Genomic DNA, 18643 nt, shown 5'->3' on the forward strand with positions numbered 1-18643 from the left:
GCTGCTACTCTGAAACCAGCTAGAGTCTGTCTCCCATGGGGAGCTGAGAGATGAGGCGGTAGCCAGGCTCACAGCTGGAGCCCTCCACCCACCCCAGGGTGACCACACTAGCTGTGAGCCTGGGGCAGGGTTCACAGCAGGAAGCCTACCAGCCATTCATGTCAATTTCATGGCTCCAGCTGTGAGCCCAGAGCTGCAGAGCCTAGCTGTGAAATTGGTGAGCGTGACAGCCAACAGCAGATGCAAGTAACGCAGTGTCTACACAGACACTGCATCGCCCTAACTATGCTGGTAAAACCCCTACGCCTCTGGCGGAGGTGGAGTTATGTCGTCGGTGTAGTAGGGCACTTACATTGGTGGGAGCAAGGCTGTAGTGTAGACACTGACATAATAAGGTTAATGTAAGCTGCCTTATGTTGCCCTAACGCTGTACTGCAGACCAGGCCTAGAAATAAGCCTTTCAAGGAAAGAGTCCTGGCCAACAGGATGTGGAGATTATGAGCCAGTGGGTCCCAGGTGGGCTGTGATGCACAGGCGTGCTGGATTACCTGCTGTGTTCACAGAGTGTGCTGGCTCTGAGGAGGGGGAATGCCTTAAGCAAACCTTGCTCTCCACTGGCCAGGTTTTGGCCCTAAAGTGCGGTTTTTTAACAGCGAGATAACAAACACACCGTAGTTATCTCACTGTAAATTTCTCTACAAGGCACAGAATGGAGGAACCATATCCTGCCAAGCAGGGAGTCCAGAAAGGATTAATGGATCATAGTGGACACACAACTGAACGGGAGCACCCAGTGAGATGCTCTTGCAGAAAGGGCTACTGCGATTTTTGGATGTATAAACGGGGGAGGTGAGTAGGAGTAGGAAGGGGATTTTCCCTCTGTGTATGGCAATGGGGAGACTGAAGCTGGGATACTGCCTCTGGTTGTGGTGTGGTGTCCACATTGTTAAAATGGCATTGCGAGATTGGAGGGGGCACAGAGACGAGCCACAAAAATGGTCCCGAGCGCTGGAAAATTGCTTTAGAGTGATAGGTGCAAACATCTCAATCTGTTCGGCTTATCGAAAAAGATTTGAGAGGTCGCTTGATTACCCCATACATTTAACTTTATGGGGAGAGAATACCAGGTGGTAAAGGGCTCTTTAATTCAGCGGAGAAAAAACAAGAACCAGTGGCTGGAAGTTAAAGCCAGACAAATTCCAACTCAAATTAAGGCACAGATTCTGTACAGTGCGGATGACTGAACACCGGAACAAACTGCCCCAGGAAGTGGGGAGTTCCCCATTTGTTGATGTCTCCAAATCCAGGGTAGCTGCCTTCCTAGGAGATGCTTTAGGTCAGCACAAGTTATGCGACTCAATCCAGGGGTAAGTGGATGGAATTCTCTGGCCAGTGGTCTACAGGAGATCAGACTAGATGGTCCCTTTTGGCTTTAAATGCTCCCTGAAAACCTGCCCTTTTCATTCTGAGCAGGTAGGTGTTTTGGGTCTCAGCTGCAAATGCTCCTCTCAGCTCCCAGCATGAGCTCTGTTCAGCAGGAGCAAGAGACTTGGCAGCTCGACAGATGTCCCTGCTGCTGATGCAATCTAACTGGCTGTTTCATACTCACTATGTGGCTACCATCACATCTCGCAGTTCCATTACCCAGCCCAGCCCCTGGATTTCCACATCCTTGGTGAGGTGATGCAATGTGCGGGTGGAATAACAGCATATAACTTTGAATGTGTCAGAGGAGGAAACTGAATAGACTAGGTGTGGGGGGGAGGGAGGCTGGGCAACTCCTGGGTTCTCTGCCTGGCTCAGAGGCAGTGTGATTCAGGGTAGGTCTATGCTGCAATCATAGGGTGTGAGTGCAGCTCAAGTGGGCATACCTGAGCTAGCCTGAATCTAGCTAACTTGGGTCCTGGCAGAACACTTCAGCATAGAGTTCTGGTGATCTTGTACAGCCCCCACTGCCACTGTGCTCCGGTGCTTGAACTAGTTCGATTAAAGCTAGTTTGCGTACATCTAACTGAGCTGCAGTCACACCCGGTGATCACAGCAGAGACATACCCTGAATGGAGTAAGTTGGGGGCCAGAACGTCAGGGCTGATTCTGACTCTGGGATGGAGCATAGCTTACAGGGTGTTCAAGCAAAGACACACTGAGCTTCTAGAAAAGGAGTACTTGTGGCACCTTAGAGACTAACAAATTTATCTTATGCTCAAATAAATTTGTTAGTCTCTAAGGTGCCACAAGTACTCCTTTTCTTTTTGCGAATACAGACTAACACGGCTGCTACTCTGAAAACTGAGCTCCTAGAATCCTGGGTGCTCTGCCACTGTTTTGCTGTGCAGTCTTGACCAAAGTCTGGTCTATACTAGAAAAGTAGGTTTGTTTAACTACATTGACCAGGGTGTGAAAAATTCACACCCCTGAGCAATGTAGTTAAGCCACCTACATCCCCTGATAGGCAGCGGTAGGTCGACGGAAGAATTATTTGGTCAACCTAGCTCCTGCCTCTCGGGGAGGAGGATGACCATGCCTGTCAGCATCGGTAGTGTTACACTAAAATGCCACAGCCTCCTTTACAGGAAATAGAGTTATCATGATGTTTGAAGCATCAGCTGCAGCTTGGGAGAATTCCCTTTCTTGTTGGTAAAGAACTGTATCACACCACAGGCTGAGCGTGGCCCACGAATGAGCGAGAGCAACCTGAGTCTCCTGTCATATGAAAGGGATCTGACTTCATACCTCAGCCTGGGTGGCACTGACTCCTCGTTGTTTTTGCTGATACAGACTAACACGCTACCTCTCTGAAACCTGTAGAACTCAGTGGTTTGCTATCCGAGCAGACTTCAGTGTGAGTTTATGAACAGCCTTTACATGGCGCAGCACTTTCATATTAAGATCAATGCTTTTAGATTTCTGGATCTTTGAATATTTGTGAGACTGAATGATCGATCACATCAAGACGTATCTTTTCGTTTCTTATTTCATGAAAGTAAAGTTAAAAGAGGCTTCTGCCTGAGATGGTGTTTTTCAGCAAGCACATGAACTTCCAAATGCAAGCACAGCTGCCCCCACCCCCAACATGTCGCTGTCCTAGTTACAGGGCTGCATGTACTTCACACAGGCTCATTACACAGCACAACAGTGAGATGGGCAAACATTTCCAGGACCCTTTCACTGAGGGGGACACAACTGGCTGAAGGCCACAGAAAGACTTGATGGTAGATGCAGTATAAACAGGTGTCCCCCCAGGGTGCCCCGAGGTGGCCCCTGTGGTTCCCTGCTTCAGTTTCCACTGAGTTCCCAGAATAATGCAGTCACAGTCAAGACCTTTGAAACAATGCTCCCTTTCGTCTAAGGCCTAATGTATTAAATAACATTCTGCTCTCAAAAGGCCCCTTCCTGCTCCCCCCTCAAGTTTAAGGTGTCACCGTCCTCCATCTAGGGACTGTACTTCCAGCCCTGGCCTCCAGACTGACCCCCAGTTCAAGGGCTTCACAACTCTCCTTGCTGGGGCTGACCCAGCTGAGTTCTCGCTCCCCTCCCCGCCCCCACTAATCAGTCTCTTGATCTTCCCCAGGTGGCTCTAATAACCCCAAACCCCTATCTGCGTGGGCTGGGAGAAGGGGGAGCCTTGTCCCACCCACCCTACAGGCTCTGGTCCCAGGGCCTTAAAGGAACAAATGGTCTGACGTGGCCCTAAACGTTCCCTCTCCCATACTGCTTCCCAAAACCATCTTCTTCTCTCCCAATGACACCTTCACTTGCTTCCCTGGACACATGGGATGGCGGAACTTACCTCCTCTGGCCTTAAACGGCCAGTCCCCCATTGCAAGCAGGAACGAAACCCAGGAGTCCCGGCTCCCAGCTCACTTCACTAGGTCCATAAGACCAGGCCAGTTGTTGCCTGATCTCCCTCCAGTCCCTGAAATACCATTTGTTGATTTCAGGAGGGGGCATCCTCAGGAATGCATTTTCTTCCTGTCCCTTGCGCCTCGAGCCCACACACAATGCACTAGCCTCATGCCATCCCCCGTTTCCTGCCCCAGAGGGTGTAGCTTGGGTGTCCGCACTCAAGAATGGGTCCAGCTGATCTCCTGCACCCCAGTCTCCCAAATAGTGACATTTCAAATGTCAGCCAGGGACACAGCAATTGGATTCTCCCTTTGGTGAAATTCCAGGAGGACAGGGGACAGCTGGAGAGTGGTTACTAAAAATGGGAGATGGAATGACGGATTGTATTTCCTCTCAGGTATGTAGTGGGATGAGAGTTAAAGCAATTCATTGTCAGCTTCTACACCACCAGAGAGTAATCCCTGGCTCTTAGACAGGGCTTTTCATCAGCAGAAATCTAAGTGCTTTACAAAGGGGGTGGAGCAATATCATTATCCACATTTTACAGCTGGGGAAACTGAGGCACAGAGCAGGGAAGCAACGTTCCCCAAGGTACCCAGCAGCAGAGCTAGGAACAGAACTCAGGTTTCCGGAGTCTTAGTCCAGTGCTTTATCCACTAGGCCTTACTGCTAGGCCTTACCACTAGGCCTTACTGTCGAGCAGCTCCGATCGGAGTGGTTAAGAGCACATGGCTGCCAGTGGCGCATTTTCTACAGCCCCTTCTGATGGGTCAGGTAGCTTGCAAGCACTGCTGGGAGAGGATGGGCTTAAAGACGAAGGTAACTGGCACTCCTGCACCATTCCCTGCAGCTGGAAATGGCTGTGGCTGGAGCAGATGAGTGCTTCTTCTACAGACATAGCACTCCTGCACTCCCCAGCTAACGGCTTGATTGGAGATTCTCTAGGTGGGGTCCATGGCTCACCTGCTGTCTGCACAATCCTGCTGCAAGATGAACTATTTTGAGAACCCAGCAGTGGGTTTATTGGTATCTCAGTGGGCCAAGAAGTTAGTAAGTAATCGGGGCCTTGCCAGGTTGCTTCCATTAAGAAAAGAAATGGATGACGGAGCCAGGTATGTTCTTTGGTGTAATCCTCGTACAAAACCCTGTCTTCCTTCATGCCGCAGGAACAAACACCGCCAGTTTGTTTGCTCACTATTTTCCATGCCTGCATCTCAAGACAGTCCTGTGCCCAAGAAGCTTTCTCTCTCTGCTCCCTCTCAGGCTACGCTCATGACTGCGTCTCTCGCTGTCCGCTGGCTCTCTCTTATCACACAGACAGCTTTCCAAAGAATCCTTTAGCCATGAAATCCCCTCTTATTCTCCCTGGGTTAGTTCTTGCTTCTACCTTGCTATGCAGCTCAATGTCTTGAGCAGTGGCTTCTATTGTTTCTAGCCCTGAGTATGTAAAAGGGGCGTAATTGCTTCTCCCATTTAGCCTGAATGAAGGGTGCTTAACACACCAGGTGTGATGTCTGATGGAAAAAGACCTGCTTGGGGGCAGCTACGAACACCTTCCAGCAGATCAATAAGCTGCTGAATGAAAATGGGTGAGAATCACTGTGTTACATGGATGCTAAGGACTGAACTGGACTGGAGACACCAGCCTAGCCTCAGTATGTCTCTCCTTCCATCAGTCTGTGCAGTTTTCACCATGGATGTAACAAGTTGCTCTTCAGCTGCACTACCAATGCAAATCAAACTGGGTGTTGGGAAGACACCTGCCCAACATGGCAGCAAATGCCAAAGCTCCAAGCAAAAAGCCTTCTGCTGCATGACTTTAGCCCTTCCCTCCACATTTAAATCTGCTTGCTAGCTGGCCAGCCATGCAAATGAGGCAGCTACACTGCCAGGCTTTGGATATGGTCACAGACAGGGACGAGAGCAGGTGTGTTAGTGCAGGGGTTCTCAAACTGGGGGCTGGGACCCCTCAGGGGGTCGTGAGATTATTACATGGGGCGTCGCGAGCTGTCAGCCTCCACTCCAAACCTGCTTTGCATCTAGCATTTATAATGCTGTTAACTATATTAAAAAGTGTTTTTAATTTATAAGGGGGGGGGTTGCACTCAGGCTTTCTATTTGAAAGGGGTCCCCAGTACAAAAGTTTGAGAACCACTGTGTTAGCACTACCCAAGACAGACTGGATCAAACCCAGATCAGCTCCTTTGTCTTTAGGCTACACTTGTGTGCCATGGAAAGCAGAATTAAGGTGACTGATTTTTCCAGGGTTCGAAACCAAGGCAAACATAAAACAAAGTGCAAGTCCTGGCTTAAAAACAAAAGCAGCTGAATAAATAGATGCCAGAAGAGCCTGGAGCCCTGGATTTGTTGGGGAGAACAATCTATAAAGCACCTGTGAAGCCAGCTCAGCAGCAATTAGTAAAAGGCCGAGTTGAAAGGAATATGCTCCAACAAGCCAGACCTTGCACCTCTTACTCTGTATAGTGTTTCTTAGGTAACCGTAGAAACATTTTTATCAAAGGGGGTGCCCCGGGTGGGGAAAATGGAGATACATGGAGCCCAAGGCCAGAAGGGACCATATGATCCTCTAATCTGACCTCCTGCATAACCTGGGCCAGAGAATTCATCCAGTGATTGCTGCATCCAGCCCCTAACTTCTGGTTGAGCTAGAGCAGGGGTAGGCAGCCTATGGCATGCGTGCCAAACACGGCACACAAGCTCATTTTCAGTGGCACTCACACTGGCCGGGTCCTGGCGACCGGTCCCGGGGGCTCTGCTCCTGGTCTGGGGTACTGGCCACCAGCCTCCTGCCAACCGGGGTTCCGTCCATCAGCCCCGCTCAGCCTGCTGCCGGCCCCGGTTCCCGGCCACCGGTCTGGGGGGCTCTGCTGCCGGCCTGGAGCTCTGCAGCCACCCCCAGCTGTGGCTCACTGGCCCCAGCCTGGGGCAGTGAGGGGTGCAGACAGGGGCAAGAGGGGGCACAGCTCAGCATCCCCACCTTAAAAATTATTCCAGCACCACTGTACTGATTTGCTGCTTACATCACTATCATGCCATGTGGAACAGTGCACTATGTTTGACATTGAGATTAGAATGTACATGCAAGAACTGGAATCAGAATTTTCTGACCGATTTCAAGATTTCAAGCAATTTGGCCCAATGCTTTCTTTTCTAATTAAATCTGAAAAGTTCAATGAAAGCAACTTGAATTTGTCTGTATTTCAGTGGATGGGTGTTGAAGATTTCAAAATGCAGCTCATGCAGTTAAAAAGCTCAGAATTGTGGGTATCAAAGTTCAGAGATCTGCGGAGTGCACTTGAAGCTACCGAGAGAGATCATGGGGCCTCTATTCTGACCTGCTGGACGTCCCTACCAGTGAAGTTTAACTGTTTGAATAAAATTGTGTTTGCAATGCTTTCAGCATTTGGATCCACATACTTGTGTGAACAGGTATTTTCACACATGAAATCTGTCCTCTGTCCCTCTCAGAGCCAGATAACAACTGATCATTCAGAAGCCTGGGTGCAGCTTAAAGTATCCAAATACGTGCCAGACATTGGAAAACTCAGCAAGGAAAAGCAAGGGCAAGGATCACACTAAACTGATAAGATCTGCATTTTAATTTAATTTTTAATGAAGCTTCTTAAACATTTTAAAAACCTTATTTACTTTATATGCAACAATAATTTCAGTTATATATTATAGACTTATAGAAAGAGCCCTTCTAAAAATGTTAAAATGTATTTCTGGCACACGAAACCTTAAATTAGAGTGAATAAATGAAGACTCGGCACACCACTTCTGAAAGGTTGCCAACCCCTGAGCTAGAGCATCTCCTTTAGAAAGAACAGGAGTACTTGTGGCACCTTAAAGACTAACAAATTTATTTGAACATAAGCTTTTGTGGGCTACAGCCCACTTCATCGGATGCATAGAATGGAACATATAGTAAGAAGATATATATATATATACATACACACAGAGAACATGAAAAGGTGGAGTAAGAGACTAATTAATTAAGATGACCTATTATCATCAGAGAAGAAAAAAACTTTTGTAGTGATAATCAAGATGGCCCATTTAGACAGTTGACAAGAAGGTGTGAGGATACTTAACATAGGGAAATAGATTCAATATGTGTAATGACCCACCCACTCCCAGTATCTAGTTTGCATATTAATTCAAGCTCAGCAGCTTCTCGCTGGAGTCTGTTTTTGAAGCTTTTCTGTTGCAAAATTGCCACCTTTAAATCTGTTACTGAGTGGCCAGAGAGGTTGAAGTGTTATACCAGTTTTTGAATATTATGATTCCTGATGTCAGATTTGTGACCATAGAGACTGTCCGATTTGGCCAATGTACATGGCAGAGGGGCATTGCTGGCACATGATGGCATATATCCCCTTGGTAGATGTGCAGGTGAACGCATCCAGAAAGGCATTCAGTCATTCCCAAAGCACCTATGTGATTTAATTCAGGGAAATGCTATGGCTTGTGCTACACAGGAGATCAGATTAGATGGTGCCTGCTGGCCTGGGAGTCTAGCAGTCCCGTGGCAGCCTGTCTCTGAGCACGTCCAATAATGCCTCTCAGCCTTATTCTGGGGTTTAGATTTGGCTCTCTCTGGGCAAGTTGGCTGCAGAACGTGCCTTGATCCGTTCAACTGCAGACTCTTACTGAAGCGTGCGGAATACTCTGCCCTGCGTTTTCATGAAGAAATCTCAGCACTCAAGACAAAGGGTGGCCTCCATTAACCCATTACCCTGCTCCCCCGCCCCCAGTCTTTCCAGATCAAAAAGTCCCTCCCTCTGGTTTGCTGCCAGATGGGAGCTGGGCAGCCCTTGGAAAGGATCTTTCTCTTCTCCCCAGCTGGGACACAACAGGGGTTATCCGCCTCCCCTCCTGGGGACCAGCAGAGTGTACCCCAGCCCCTGCCCCAACCCAGGTGGTCCCAGCCCCGCAAGGTGCTGAGTGCCCTCAGCTGGCATCAGCGGCTTTGGTTTAATAACTTTGCAAAAGCCAAACCCCACCCAAAGCTTTAATTGGAGACTGAAAGGCAAAGTGGGGATGGAATCGGTTCCCCCGCCAGGGACCAGAGCGTTTGATGGCGCCAGAGCCTTGGCATAAGTGGATGCCAAAAGGCACGTGCTGATGGCAGGAAGGGAGTGTTACTGTTTGCGTGCCATAAAAACTGCAGAATAGTTAAGATGCTTATTTCTTGCTGCATCTTGCGCAGAAAATTCCCCTGCCCAAGGAGCCAGAGCCAAGCCAATAATGACTGGGTAATTAGCGTGAGAATGTGGGCACTTAGCACAGAAAGGGTGCAGCTCTCTTCCAAGTGCTCTGCATGCCCACTCTGCCAGAGCTGGCCAGGTTAACTAGAACCCTGGGACAAAGCACCCAACAGACCCATCAGTGCTATTCACACCCCCCTTAGTGCTAACCCCTTGATAAATCTAACTGCAGAGGCAGGGGCACTGCCACCAGACCAGAAGCCCTGTTGGATGGTGGGGGCTTGAGTTCAGGATTCCTCTCCGTTCTGCTCCGAAGGCCATTCCGAGAGGCACAGGGACCCCCACAGCTCTGCAGAATCTCAAGCCCAAGCCCTGCTCGTTGTCAGCCCTTGAGCTGGTTGCCAGAAGTTCTCTAATCACCCGTCCCATTGTAAGAACAAAGATGTTCCCAAGCTGAACCCTGCTAATGAGGAAGCCGCTCGCTGAGTCAGCCATCCGACTTCTCATTAAGGGGGTCCTCATGCGTGATCCCATGGTGGGGGAGGAGAGTGGAGCCTGAAAGCCATGGCCAAGGTGGGCAAGGGACACAGCCGCTGCCAGGCTCAGCTGGGCCTGGAGTTCACAGGTTGAGTGCGATGTGAGCAGAATGTGTCTGCCTGGCAGGCTCTGTAACTTTTTAATTAACAAGCAATGGACAAAGTCCGGCTCATCTTGCCCAGCACCATCCGCCCTTCTCATAGATACATGCAGGAGCTGACTTTTCACAGCGCTCTGGGGGCGTCTCCCGAAGCAGCCTCCCACAGCAGGTGACCCCTGGTCAGGGTGGGAGGCCACGAATAACAGTTGCATGGGGGTAATTCAGGAGAGAATGTCACAACTGCTGCAGCGGAGGGGAGCCTAGGACCAAACGGACAAGGGGACTGGATTTTCATCTTTCTTGTGCACTCAGTCATGGGATCTTTCTGATATGAACATGAAGAAGGATGAGGGCTGGTGACCATGACAAGCTAGATATAGCAGAAGGTTAGATTCACAGGGAGAACATGATTGCTCCGGGGACAGGCTCCTGCAGCCCATATTGTGTGCCTAGGGACTAGATACATCCCAGTCTTGCCACTCAGATGCCTAACTCCCATTGAAATCGGGGGGGGGAGTTAGGTGCTTATATACATTTGAGGATCTGGGCCTCAGTGCAGAGACTGCTTGAGATCAGTGCTGACAAGAGCACCAGCCACTCTAAAAGGGAGCAGTGCTGGGCTGGGGACAGGAGGCTCACCCCCACTCCATCCCCCTCAAAGCTCCCAGAGGCACCATATGAAAATAATGACCGGTTTCAGAGTAGCAGGCGTGTTAGTCTGTATTCGCAAAAAGAAAAGGAGTACTTGTGGCACCTTAGAGACTAACAAATTTATTAGAGCATAAGCTTTTGTGAGCTACAGTTCACTTCATCGGATGCATTTGGTGGAAAAAACACTTGCATTTTTTTTCCCACCAAATGCATCCGATAAAGTGAGCTGTAGCTCACAAAAGCTTATGCTCTAATAAATTTGTTAGTCTCTAAGGTGCCACAAGTACTCCTTTTCTTCATATGAAAATACTCACCCTTAGCTCTGCTTATCTCAAAGCACTTTACAAAGGAGGTCAGTCTCATTAATCCCACTTTACAAATGGGGAAACTGAGGCACCAAGAGGGGCCATGACTTGCCCAAGGTCACCCAGCAGCCCAGCCAGGAGTAGAACCCAGACTGTCCAAGTCCCAGTCCAGGAGTCTATCGTATGTCACCGTGTGCCCTATGCTTCATTTTAGAAACAATGTTAAATCTCATGCTTCAAGTCTTATGAACTGGTCCCTAAATTATAAGGGATCAGGAGGGAACCTCATGTGGGGGGGCAGTTTATTCCACCTCTGCCAATGCGGGGTACCCCTTCCTCTAAAGCAGTTGGTGCTGGCCACTGTCAGGGTTGGGATACTGAGTTAGAGGGATCTTAAGCCTGATCCAGTCTAACTAACCCTATGTTCCTGCACTTGTGCAAACCCAGGTCTGCCAGGAAGAGCACGAATCTGGATGAGCCTCATGGGGAATTTAGAAATATTCAAAATGTTTAAAAGTGTGTGCAGCTTGGACAGGCCCCCCACTAGGAGGGGACATGAGGACAATCGAGAAGTATTAGATTAGACAAATATGGGATGCACGGGGCAAACCATTTAGCTACTCATAAGCCAGCTGATCAGTTTCTGAATGGGATTCTCTGAAAGGGCAGCCTGCGGTAGGAGGGGACTGGACACAATGACCCAGGAGGTCCCTGCCGATCCAATGTTCCTATTAACAGTGTCAGGAGTGAGGGCATATGGCTGGACTGGGACCTGCTAGCTACCCCCAGTTGAAAGCTCTAATTGGCCAAATCACATGACTGAATGAGCGGCCTTGCCAGGACTTCTCTTGAGCCCAGCAGTAGCACTTGGTCAATGGCTGCCCAATACTGACGCCGGCAGCTGTGGTCATTTCTACGCCTGCCTTATCCCTCACCTTGTTCCAGTCCTGCTCGGTTTTGGACTCGTGGTTCCTGACCCCGGCTTGACCCTTGACCCTGAACTTCTGGATCTTGACTCCGGCTCTGACCACTAGGCCAGACTGTCCCCATCCATGACACACCAACAAATTGTTCAGGGTGGTACCTGGGGTTATATCTTGGCCAACTGGGAGGTATGACTGAGTGATCTGCTCTTTTAAAGGCCAGAGGGCTGACCTAGACAGTCCTGTTTATTCCTCAGATGTGACTGAGAAGGGGACAGGTGTTCTCTATAATAAACCAGGATGTCATTAAAGACAGGGGAATAGGAAAGTCTCTGGGAGAAGCTGGCAGAGTCCCCTGGGGGAGGCAGTGGGAAGCTGAAGGGGAAAATGAGTCTCCAGGGAGAAAGCCCTGGGAGTGGTGCTGGGAAAGACTTCACTGTAGCCCAGAAGGGATTGAGATTGGAGCCCAGAAAGTGGGTTGAAGAGCAGCTGAAGAGAGACGGAGGAATTGCTTGCTTGTTTGGACTTTGGTTCCCCTCAAAGCAGTTAAATTAGTTTAGTGGCGTGGTTGGAGGGCCTCAGCCATGTCCCCAGCACTGAGCTGAGTGGGGTAGGCTCAGAGGACTCATCTTGTTGGGGAAACTGAGGTAAGGCACTGCACAGACTGCTGGAGCCCAGAGGATGAGAGATGGGTAGAGTCTCTGCAATGCTGGGTCTTGCCAGGAGGGAGCAGTCTGGGTGGCGAGTCTTGTAGCAGGATGCAATTAAGAACTGGAGAGTTTAGGATAATTACTACTGGGATGGCTTCTGGCCAGCGAGATGAGATGTCTAACAGGTTGGGGGAGCCCCGTCACCAAGGACATTTGAAAACCAGACTGGACAAAGTCCTGGAGAATCCAAAGCAGCATTTTGGGCCAACCAACATGGGGAGTGGGAGGGAAGAGAAGGTCGCCGTCATCAGTGAGAGATGATGAAGGTATAAACCGAAAGGGCTTCAACTTGAAGTCTCACCTCATCAGGGTGGGTCTGGTCCCTGGTTCAGTCCAAGAGGATCCAACTCTCTCAAGAACGCTGTGGTGATAAGGCCCCACTGGGATGCAGGATGTGGGTCCAGTTGGTTCCTGCTCCCTGGATGCAGTGATGGCAGACATTTCTCCTAGACAGCAACCGGGTTGGGTCTGTCTACCCAGAGACCCATCCTGCAGCTATCCTCAGCTCCCGGGGGCTTCAGAGGTCAGCTGCAGGATCAGGTGAGGAAGGAGCTGAGGTCATGCATCCCTGCTGATGGTGCATCCTCTGCAGCTGCTTGGGTTTGTGCTAGAGAGGCTGCGGCTTTAATTTCCCTTCCTGTTGCAACAGTTTTATACCTTTTGGCTTAGTGCAGTTGGGCTGTCTGTAGCAGAGAGAAGACAGGTGGCTGACACACAAAGAAAAGAGGAGTATGCAGAGCACGCACGCACCTGTAACAGGCAGTGTGGGAAGCAATCCAGGGAAGGAGCAGTGAGGGCTGGGAGAATAAAGCCCTAAGCTGCTGGGCTCAGGGTCCCTGGACTGGAACCTGGTGTAGAGGGCGAGTCTGGGTTCCCCTACAAGCCGCTGTGGTGGCAGACTAGGGGCAGCATCTTTGGGGTCTGTGGGGACAGTTTGGAAGGAGACTTTGATATTAGCTCACATGGGGGTGGAATGTCAGTGTGGCTTGGCTGGGGGACTAAGCTACGAAGAGGAAAGCACTGCAGCTCTGGGACCAGGAGAGTGGCTATGGAGCAAGTGAGTGGGATAACAGGCTGAGCAACTGCAGGAGAGGGCATCAGACCATGTGGCCGGAGAGGATACAAAGGGATCAAAGTGCTGAAGTCCCACTCTCTTTCCACCATGGGGCCTAGTCTCTTTGGGTGCTCGGCTCCCCCCGCCCCTGGAATGCCCTTCCTTCAGCAAACAGACGGGAGAGAGGGGTTTGAAACAGGGCACTTGGAAGGTGTGGTGTTGAGATGCTGCTTGTAATTATTAGAACTGGGAGCACTGGCTTTTGGGAGTCTGAAAGGACAGGAAACAGGAAGGGGAGGGGAAGTTGAGGAGGCGGAGTGAGAGCTACCGAGGGTGCAGCAGCAGCTTGGTAAAGAGGTTTCCGCTTTAAAAATAAAGTCCTGTTGAAGTTTGTTAGTACCTTGCCTGGTTGCTACAACAGAAGGATGCAAGCCAAGAGGCCAAAATGGAAACAGCCAGCCCAGGCAGGCTCAGGAGAAGAGATTCAAGCCCTGGGGGCATCTCTCACCACCTGTTGCTGCAATCTGAAGAAGTTGTGGAACTGGGGAAAGGGAGGCGAGACGCCAACATCTAAAATTACCCTCTATAAAAAGGAAGAGATTGCGTAACGTGGAGGAACGTCATGGTCTATTTCAAGGCCTGGTTTTCGGGATCTGAAGTGCTCACAGGAAGCAGCAAAAGTGGGGCGGGGGAAAGGAAGTATAATTTCGGTAAGGGAGAGGGGGAAGCAAGTGGCTAACCAGCGTGGTGATACATGGCTGTTTCACCCACACAGAGAATAACCTGGGTGCCTCATGCACAGGGCCCATGCCTGGGCAACCCCTTTGTGAGCCTGCTATCTGGGCAATTCCTTTGCAGCCATGATGCCCTCATCAGGCTGGTAGCAGAGTGGCCTCTTCTCAGAGCACAATCCTCTGCTTGTCTTCCATTGAAATATTAGCCACTAGTTCAGCTAATGGCAACACCCCCTCTCCCCCATGAAATATACCCAGTTGGGGTCAGTATTTTTTACATGGCTTTGGTTGGGGACAGATATTTGTCCCAGAAGATATAGTCCTGGTGCTGCTGATACTTAGATGCGTGTGTTGCCCCGAACAGTTCACCGGTATCCAGGGCCTTATAGGGATGTTTCCATTGGGATGAGAAATCGATGAGGTGAGTCAGGTATAGTCATGGCTGTAACTTTGTTTATGTACAGAAAATGTCCAGAAACTTGATTCCCAGAACACTGTGGAAACAATCAGCTGCAGGCAGTTTCCTTGCTCAGAAATCCCCCCACCTGCAACCTCCAACAAGCTCTGTGCCCAAGAAGGCCTGTCCATGTGCTTTCTCTCAAGTTCATGCTCGCAGCTCCTTCCCCAGGCTCTCTGCCACCCATCCCCACAGCCAATCTCCTAGCCTCTGTGTTTTGCAGTCAGGGAAATCCCTCAGGTCCCACTTATTGTGATGTGCCACGAGGCCTTGGGTGGTTTCTCCCATTGTCTGAGGATTTTTTCGCTACATAAAGAAGCTTGATTGCTCCTTCGGTGGAGCCTGAAGTAGGGTGTGTGGCACAGGCACTGGTTTTAATGAGGGCTGTGATTGTCTGCAGGTCTCATACTCACCAGATGACAGCCACTAGCCCCTTTCAGCATAAAAAGTGCTTTCTCCCATGGTTTCATTCTTGAAACCAAAGAGTATTACCTCAGAGCGTTTGCACATGGACTAAGATGGAGTCCTGTGAGCACACTGTGTTCCTAATACCTAGTGTCAAAAGGAAATGGTTGTTTACAACTCCCAGAGCTCTCACCCCAGAGTTCTAGACAGATCTGTGCTAAGACCAGTGCTACCTCCTGGAAAACTGTGGGAACTGCTATTGTAATCTGCCCCTCCCCAACAACCTTTTGTTTAACCAAAATTAAGCACTTTAAGGAAATCCAAGTTATTCCTAATATACAGGTTCTACTTAAACAAGATGCTTCCTACAAAGCCATCAGGATAAACCATTTCCCTGCTGCATAACATAACATGAATGCAAGGCAAAATACAGACCTGGGATGTCCCTTTGAAATGGATGCTCCAGCTGAACACTGCAAAATGCCATTGCCACATAGGGCAGTTAGCATGGAAAGGGTCAGATCTGAGTCTCTCTGCATAGCTCTATTGTGTGAGCAGTAAAATGCCATTCACAGAAGGCCTTCTGAAATGACATGATGTTCACCAGGGAAGGAGCAATCTGAATCTTGTACCAGTGGATATTTATATTCAGGTTTGAACTTTCCTAAGGTATCAGTGTGTGTATGCTAAGTAATAGGAGCCTTGTAGGTAGTGTGCCGAGTCAAGAGGTTACAAGTTCAAATCCCAGCTGAGAAAGATGGACTGACTCAGTGTCTCTTCCAGGCTCTCAGGAGACAGGAGGCCGCCCTGACTTACTTCCACATATCCGGATCTGGTATTTGGGGACAGTGTGCTGCAGGAGGCTCCTTCCTCTGTGTCCCAGTACCCATGCAGTGTACTGTGGGTCACGGGACTAGTGGAGGTAGTGTCCTTCAGACTCCAGACATTGTCCACCCATTACCACTCCAGTATGTAGCATTCCTGCTTGCTCACATCACTATCTCTCTGGCTTCCTCCTGCACCATAGTCCCATATCTCAGCAGCATCATACCAAGAGTACAGCGGATGGATTCTCTGCTCCCTTGTACTGATGGTGCATGGGAGTTTCGCTCTTTCCAGCATGCTGACCCAAACGCAGATTATTGTTCAGGCAGTTTCTGGTGAAGGTGGACTGCTGGCAGCCTGTTAACGCCATTTCCAGCACGTAAGTAAAGGCAGCTACAAATACTGCTACTCTGCATTTGTACAGTGCTGCCCAGCCAAGCTAGAGAAATATAGATCTGATCTTCACCTTTCCTGCTGCTATGACCATTCCTCATCCTGTCTCCCCAGCATCCTCCTGAGACTTCCTGCTGATCATTTGGGCCCGGCTGCTGCTGGCTGGCAGCTAGGGTCTGAGGTGGCAGCTTTGCACAGGCCTCTAAAGACCAAAGCAAGTCCAATTCACTGCCCCAGCTGTACCCCAAATGGGGCATGTGAGCCTCTAAAGAGGCAGTACTCTGAGCAGCGATGCAACCTACCCGGGGGCATAAAGCCAAATGGTGCAGCCAAGAAATGTGTTGATTTAGTGCATGTCCCCAGGGAGCCTTCTCATTTCACTGTCCCCTTCTGTTCCAGCTGCCCCTTCCAGCACCATGAAGAACAATTTTAACCACACCCCGCATTTTTAATCCCCTTGTGATGGGGTGTCCACCCTACACAAGCCCTGAGGAAGTTAATGGGGGCCAATTACCTCATATGCTGCACCTGGAGGGGAACCAGGGCTTAATAAGACCTAACGGCAAATGAAGCCTAGCTGGGCTAGTATTATAAAGACAGGACATGAGAGCAGGAAGAGAGAAGGAGGAGGTCTGCAGTCCCTTCCTAGAGGGAAAGGAGTTGACTAGGGACAAGGAGGGGATTCAGGGGAAGAATAAATCCTGGGGTTCGGTTCGGTTCGGTTCGGTTCTGTTCTGTTCTGTTCTGGACTAAGGAGTCTTGCAAAAGTCCTAGAGGAGGAAGTAGCCTTGGGGAGCAGAGAAAGCTTCAGTGGTAAACCCAGAGCCAGGCAAGGAGATAGAGAGGTGGAGTAGGAAGAAGCCCAGGGAAAGCACAACAGCGTCTGAGACCAAGTAGACTTAGGTTGCTAGTCATAGGGTCCCTGGCCTGGAACCCGGAGTAGTGGGGCAGACCTAGATCCCCCTGCCAGCCAATGGGAAAGTGATGTAGGACCTAGAGATGTGGAACAGAAGGCTGTCTGAGGCAGCATTTGGACAGTTTGCCCAGTGGGACTTTGTTATCCTGGAAGGAGGGGACTACATAGTGATCTGGGTGGAGGGTTAAGGCATGAAGAGGGAGCACCCTGAGTTAGAGCGGGGCCACAGCATGAACAGCTGATGGAAAGGGGTGCCAGGTGGGGTGAGAGCTAATTCCCAGACCCAGCTACAAGGAGATACATCTGCAGTGAGTGGACCCCTTCATACCTGCTAACCAGATGAAATGCCTATCCAGCCCTGGACACAGGTATATGCCTTATTTTGACTTATAATCACTTAAAATTTATCTTTACAGTTAATAAATCTGTTCGTTTATTCTATCTGAAGCAGAGCATTTGGTTTGAAGTGTGTCAGAGACTCCCCTTGGGATAACAAGCCTGGTGCATATCAATTTCTTTGTTAAACTGACGAACTCATATAAGCTTGCAGCGTCCAGCGGGCATAACTGGACACTGCAAGATGGAGGTTCCTGGGTTTGTGTCTGGGACTGGAGATATTGGCTAGTGTCATTTGGTTGCACAATACAAGGAGCAGCTTACATGCCAGAAGCTGTGTATGAACAGCCCAGGAGTGGGGGTTCTCACAGCAGAGCAGGGTAAGGCTGGTTCCCAGAGTCAAGGATTGGAGTGACCTAGCAGATCACTGGTCCGGAAAACACCAAAGGGGAACATCACAGTCCGCCCTTGCACTTACAGGGAAATGGTAACATTTTAGGACTCTATAGGCTATTTTGCGGTAGGTATTTTCAGGGGGCTGGCACTGGTGACCTACCATGTCCCATCTTGTGCTCCTAGATAGTCTAGGAATGAGGAATTGCTAGACTGGATCAGATCCAAGGTCTATCTAGCCCAGTATCCTGTCTCTGACCATGGCGAGTGCCAGATTCATAGAGTTTAAGGCTACAAGGGACTAATAGACCATGTACTCTGGCTTCCTGTATAGCACAGCCCCTTGAACGTTACTCAGCTACTCCTTTGTCAAACCCAATCATGCTACAAAGGAAGGTAGAAGATCCCCACAGTAGCAGATTTGTGGTATTCTGGCCCCGACATTAGGTCTCATTCTGTACCTAATACTTAGAGATTGTCTTAAGCCCTGAAACAGAGGTTTATACCCCTTCCAATGTTTTTGTTATAATTAATTATGATAACTCTGGATGTTGTTGATATCCACATAAATGTCCAATCTGTATTTGAATCTTGCTGAATTCTTGGCCTTAATTTCTTCCTGTGGCAGTGAGTTCCACAGTCTAATCCTGACTGAGTTGTGATTCTGTTTTTACAATGAGCAGGACCTGTGACCCCAGTGATGTCATGAATCATTTAATAAAATAAAGCACTTCCCCTTTCTCTGGTGTCTTCCATTTGAGGATTTCTGAGACCTTTACAGACACAAGTGAGTTAAGCCTCACAACCTCCCCAGTCTGATAGTGCCC

At 49.5% G+C, this 18643-nt stretch overlaps 1 long non-coding RNA gene across 1 annotated transcript; it reads left to right on the top strand.

Moving 5' to 3' along the window:
* The first annotated feature begins 10 nt into the window (after positions 1-10).
* Positions 11-3000, top strand: LOC122457309. Its single transcript, XR_006276798.1, has 2 exons — positions 11-1367; positions 1474-3000. It is a non-coding gene; the product is annotated as an uncharacterized LOC122457309 (long non-coding RNA).
* Positions 3001-18643: the final 15643 nt, after the last annotated feature.

Source organism: Dermochelys coriacea, chromosome 23 (assembly GCF_009764565.3).
Source record: "Dermochelys coriacea isolate rDerCor1 chromosome 23, rDerCor1.pri.v4, whole genome shotgun sequence".
Taxonomy (NCBI): Eukaryota; Metazoa; Chordata; order Testudines; family Dermochelyidae; genus Dermochelys; species Dermochelys coriacea.